The following is a 6,517-nucleotide window of genomic DNA, read 5'->3' as shown; positions in this document are numbered from 1 at the left end:
CCAGTCAGATCCGTCCAGGTGGGACGAGATCCACCGGGATCCGAACCAAACGGCACACGTGCACCGTCCCGTCCAGTTTTCTCGAGGGTATATTTTGGCTAAGTCCCAGATCTGCAGTATTTTTATGCCATGTTCATGCCATCATATCTATGCATCCGTGGCTCCGTTTCGTGCGTGTAATATGTCCAATTGTTTGTCTCGATGAGTACATCATTTCATTCCATTGCGTCACATTCATTTGAGTTCATCTTGATGCCCGAAATGCTGTTGGAAGAGTGCATGTTGATGTTAACCTGCTGAAACTGTTATAACTTGCTCATTTGTCATTTTTGCCATGTTTGATGTGTGCATCCTATGAGGTTGATGTCTACATGTGTTTTGATCTATGCCATGCCATCTTTACAGGGGTGTATGCCATGTATTTTTGTGATCAATGTGGTGACTAGCACAAGCATGCAAACTAGGATTCGTGATATTGCTGATTTTAGTCCCTGTTCTGCTGTTATTTTGATGCCATGTAAACTTGATGCTACATAGAGATCCATGCATATTTTGAGATACTTCAGTAAGGGTGTTTTGAACATATGGTTATTGTCTATCCATTCATGCCCTTGTTTGCAATTATGGAGTAGTCTAGCATGTCATTTTGGTGCTCTACTTTTGCTTCAAAATGTTTCCTGGCAGATTGTTTACTTGTTATTCAATTTGGCCAAGGTTGCTATAGTTGATCCTTGCATGCTATGGACTTGTTCTTGCCTTGGTTTGTTTCACAAACATGCCTTCTTGATGATGCTATGCTTATATTGTCATGCAATGACTTGTGGTGAGTGATTCAAGCTTGTTAAGTAGTGTACTTGCTGTTGCTGTTTTGCTAGGCAGATTCTGCTATATTTTGTTGCCATGTTAACATGCTTCTACTAATCATTCTATGCATAATCTGGAGATGTTCTATAAACATGTTTTGATCTAGATTTGATCCTCTATCCATCCATGCCCCTGGTTGCATTTATAGGTTGTTGTAGCTTGTTCATATCTTGCTCCAAAGTTGCTTGATAATGTTGCTGTCAACCTGTTAACATGAAGATCAGTTTTGGCCATATACTTTTCTAGTGATCCATGCACCCTATGACCTTGTTCTTGTCATGCTTAGCTTCATAAACATGCCTTCTTACTGTTGGTTGCCTTGCCATGCCATGTATTGCTCTGTGGTGAGTGGTTCAAGCTCACCAACATGCCTACTTATTGTTGTTCCTGCCATGTTTGAATCTGTAATATAACTTGCCATGTTTACATGGGTGCCATCATATTTTCCGTGCCTTTTTGGCTCATGGTCAGTAAGGGACTGTTGTTCTATGCAATTAGTAGATTCATGCCATGCCTTTGTTTGCCATGATATGTTCCTGTAACATATTGTTTGATAGCTCTAAACATTGCAACCTGATGTTATTTCTGCAAAGTCTGAAACTGTTATTATTTGCGACCTTACCATGTCCTTTTGAGCATGTTCTAGTTGTTTCTGGAGATAGCTCAGTGTTCATGTTTTGTTATGCTTTACTTGTACTTCATGCCCATGCCTTTTGTTATTATGTTGGGATGCTGTAGCATATTGTTTTGATGCTTGCAATATGCCTAGTTGCTGTTTTGGACAGATTGTTGCTATAACTTGTATAGAGTGTATGTGTTGAACTGTTGCTCCGTTTTGAGTGTGCTCTATATGAAACTTGCTTGATTTTGCATGTAGCTTCATATTATCATGTTGCATCCTTCTTTTGGTGTGTTTGCTTGATGTTTGTATGCATTTTGCATCAATGTCATGCTTAACTTGTTTTGCTCATATCTTCTAGGCCGTAGCTCCGAATCTAATGAACTTTATATGTAACTTGACTAGAATTTCGTGTAGATCATTGTGGTGCATCTTAACTTGCTGTTTAACAACTTGAACATAAGGTTTATTCAGATCTGGACTAATTTCGAAATTTGCATATGAGGACTTACCGGAATTGTTATATGTTGTTTCCGGCCTCATTTAAACTTGCCTTGATGTGTTGTTCTTGTTTGCATCATCTCTTGCCATGAGTAGCTTCATGTAGCTTTGTCATGCATCATGCTTGTTGCGCATCATGTCTTGTTATGTGTGGTGTGTTTACCATGTTGTGTGCTTTTTCTCGATAGTTCTCGTTTCGTTGCGATCGTGAGGATGCGTTCGTCTACGTGTGGTTCGTCTTCGTGGCTTCATCTTCTTCATGGAATTGTTCTTCTTCCTTGCGGGATTTCAGGCAAGATGACCGCTACCCTAGATCTCACTACTATCATTGCTATGCTAGTTGCTTCGTTCTATCGCTATGCTGCGTTACCTATCATTTGCTCTTCAAGCCTCCCCAAATTGCCATGAACCTCTAACCTTTGACACCCTTCCTAGCAAACCATTGCTTGTCTATGTTACCGCTTCTGCTCAGCCCCTCTTATAGCGTTGCTAGTTGCAGGTGAAGTTGAAGATTGCTCCATGGTGGACAGGGTTATGTTGGGATATCACAATATCTCTTATATTATTAATGCATCTATATACTTGGTAAAGGGTGGAAGGTTCGGCCTTATGCCTGGTGTTTTGTTCCACTCTTGCCGCCCTAGTTTCCGTCATACCAGTGTTATGTTCCCGGATTTTGCGTTCCTAACGCGGTCGGGTGATTTATGGGACCCCCCTGACAGTTCGCTTTGAATAAAACTTGTCCAGCAAGGCCCAACCTTGGTTTTACCATTTGCCTCACCACCACCTATACCCTTCCCTTGGGTCGGCCAACCCAAGGGTCATCTTTATTTTAGCCCCCCCCCCGGGCCAGTGCTTCTCTAAGTGCTGGTCTGAACCGGGCAGACTGCGGGGCCCCCTCGGGGCAACTCGAGGTCTGGTTTTACTCGTAGGCTGACCTATCCGGTGTTGCCCTGAGAACGAGATATGTGCAGCTCCTATCGGGATTGTTGGCGCATCGGGCGGCTTTGCTGGTCTTGTTTTACCATTGTCGAAATGTCTTGTAAACCGGGATTCCGAGACTGATCGGGTCTTCCTGGGAGAAGGTCTATTCCTTCGTTGATCGCGAGAGCTTGTCATGGGCTAAGTTGGGACACCCCTGCAGGGTATAAACTTTTGAGAGCCGTGCCCGCGGTTATGTGGCAGATGGGGATTTGTTAATGTCCGGTTGTAGATAACTTGACACCAGATCCGAATTAAAATGCATCAACCGAGTGTGTAGTCGTGATGGTCTCTTCTCGGTGGAGTCCGGGAAGTGAACACAGTTTCTGGGTTATGTTTGACGTAAGTAGGTGTTCAGGATCACCTCTTGATCATTGCTAGCTTCACGACTGTTCCACTTGTTTCTCTTCTCGCTCTCATTTGCGTATGTTAGCCACCATATCATGCTTAGTCGCTGCTGCAACCTCACCACTTTACCCCTTCCTTACCCTTTAAGCTTTGCTAGTCTTGATACCCATGGTAATGGGATTGCTGAGTCCTCGTGACTCACAGATTACTACAACAACAGTTGCAGGTACAGGATTATGCGATGATCTTGACGCGAGAGCGATGTTACTTGTTTTGGAGTTCTTCTTCTGCTTCTTCTTCGATCAGGGGATAGGTTCCAGGTCGGCAGCCTGGGCTAGCAGGGTGGATGTCGTTTGAGTTTTTGTTTGTGTTTCATCCTTAGTCGGATGGTGATCTTATGTAAGATGTTGTATTCATGTGACATTGTATGTATTGGATGTATCCCCACTATTATGTAATGTTGATGTAATGATATCCACCTTGCAAAAGCGTTCCAATATGCGGGTCTATCCTTGGTGGGACCTTCGAGTTCCTTTTGGATAGGGTCGCATATTGGGCGTGACAAGTTGGTATCAGAGCCTCGACCGACCCTAGGAGCCCCATTGATTGATCGTGTAGTTTGGCCGTTGTTGAGTCTAGAAGAAAACTGTTTTCGGAGTCTAGTTATATCGGAGAGTAGGAATTCTTTTTACTCCTCAGCCCCTTCGTCGCTCTGGTGAGGAATCTTATGTAGGTGTTTTGAACTACTCCTCTTCCCATTCAAATTTTTTCTTTAGGATCACGCAGTTGGTTTTCCGATCGTTGTTCCCCAGCTCTTTTGGTCCGGTGCATTTCTCGTCAAGTTGACTCGAGCCCCTTCTTCTTTGCCAAGTTCAATCCTCAGTTGTTGTTTTTTCCCACCCGCCCTTCCTTCTTCTTCTCGAATCCGGAGTCCGTAATCGAGTATCCATTCTATTCGTGCGAAGTCTTTGCTTTCTTTCCTCAATGATTTCAACCGGTGTTTTCTCTTCAAGATATTCCTCGTTTTCCCCCTCCCAAGTTACCCTTGTTTTCCCACCCTCCCACCCTCTTCTTCCCGGAGTTTGAGTCTCTTTCGACCATCTATTTCATTCGCACAGAGCCTCTTCAGCCTTCCCTCATTATTTCAACCGGTGAATTCTCGTCTCGTTCGTCATTCTTCATCTCTTTTTCTTCTACGGTGGATTCAATTCTAGTTTTTTCGGTAGTGCTTATATTCTTTCCCTCAGCTCAAATGTCTTCCCCTTGCTCGTTCGCCTCTTGCCAGTTTATCCTTCCGGAGTGTTCAAGACATCTCAGGAGATTCGTCCGTGTTCCAATTAATTCGAGGTGGTCACCTCATTCAAATATTTCAATTGTTCCGATGCATCATCTATCTTTTCAACATCCTTTTCCAACGGTGTTATCTTTTCAGTGGGCCCTAACCCACATGTCTTTTCCCAGGATCTTACCTGACTCTTCTAATTCCCCCGGAGTTTTTCTCATTTCTTTTCATTTGTGATGTAAGAATGGATCCCATCAGTCACTTGCCTTCTCCAAGATCTCTTTCAAATCATTCCATTTTTGGCTCAACCTCTTTGCTTTTTCATTCTCCCGGAGTACCTCAGTAATTTTGGTGGTGTTTCTCGCCGTCATTTGAAGACCGAAGAAGAGTTTTTCCTCTAAATCTTGTCCGTTCTCCCGAAGATTCGCGGTGCTAGCTCGATGTCATCCTATCAAATTGTTTCAAGTCATGCAAATTCTTTTCATCCATTCGGAGCATTTCAGGAGTTGCTTTCTCTCTCGATCATCCGGAGGCCATCTTTTCGGAAGATTTCTTCGTTCTAAGTTTTCAGATTCGTTCTCCAATTATTCTATATCCGTGCCCTTTCGTTCGTCTCAATATTCTTCCAGTGCTTCGTTCAAGTGTTCTTTATCAGCTCATGATCTCTTTGTTCTTTTGCATCTAAATCCCCTCTAGCATATCTGTTCTTCTAATTCTTCCCGGTGATTCATTCTCTGTCATCAGGCATTTTGAATTCTTACGGTGGTTCGTTCAAGATTCTTTTTACTTCATTATCATTTTAATCCATCCGTTCTTTCCAATCCCACCGGTGGTTCCATCAATACTTTCTCAAGTTTGCGATATGTCACTTCTCAATCCTTTTCCAACAAGAATAAGTAGTATGCAAGAATCCATTGCTTGTCATCAATTTAATTGATGAAGGATAAGCATAACATAATTCTTATTCTCATTTCATTCGTGGCACAAGTTGTCATTTTCTTCTCCGTCCTTTTCATTTAACTCTTTCAATTCTCTCCGGAGTCTTTGTGCCATGTCTTCATCAAGTATTATTCCATCCTCTCTAGTTCGTTTTAATCCTCCCATTTTCAGCCGGAGTGCTACCTAAATCCTTTCAGTCTTATCCGCTTCTTTTCTCATTCTAACCACTCCGGTTAGAACGAGTGATTTCGTAGTCTATCTGACTCCGTGAGCTTTCGATTCTCGTCATTCTCGCCGTTCATCTCTTCTTCTCGAGTGCTCTCGATTCTTTGCTTCTTCTCTTGATTTCTTGCTTCACCTCACCCCTTTTCCCTTCTCTTGATGTCTGCCAGTTATTCGCCGTCGTTGCCATGTCATTTGCTTGCGTGTTGCACTTTGCCATGTCATCATCTGCATTTCATATCATGTCATCATGTGCATCTCATTTCGCTTACATGTTCGTCTCTTGCATCCGGTCCTTTTCCCCGTTGTCCGTTTTGCAATCCGGCACTCCTATGTCATCCGACGTCCCTTTTGCCTCTTCTCTTGTGCGGGTGTTAAACTTTCTCGGAATGGCCCGAGGTTTGTCAAGCGGCCTTGGTATAGCACCGGTAGACCGCCTGTCAAGTTTCGTGCCATTTGGAGGTCGTTTGATACTCCAACGGTTAACCGGGTAACCGTAAAGCCCTCTTTGAGTTGCAGCCCAACACCCCCTCCAAAGTGGCCCAAAACCCAGCAAACTCCCCTCCATGCTCTCGGTCGTTCGATCACGATCGCGTGGCCAAAAACCGCTCCTCATTTGGACTCTCCTAGCTCCCTCTACCTATAAATATGACTCCCCCTTCCAAATTCGCGGATGAAATTCCACCCTAACCCTAGCCTCTTCCCCCGCGCGCCGCCAGACACGTCCGTCCGTGCCGGACGCTTCGCCGCCACCGCCCGCA

This window comes from Triticum dicoccoides, chromosome 3B (genome assembly GCF_002162155.2).
Source record: "Triticum dicoccoides isolate Atlit2015 ecotype Zavitan chromosome 3B, WEW_v2.0, whole genome shotgun sequence".
Lineage (NCBI taxonomy): Eukaryota > Viridiplantae > Streptophyta > Magnoliopsida > Poales > Poaceae > Triticum > Triticum dicoccoides.
Note: the sequence above shows the minus strand (reverse complement) of the source record.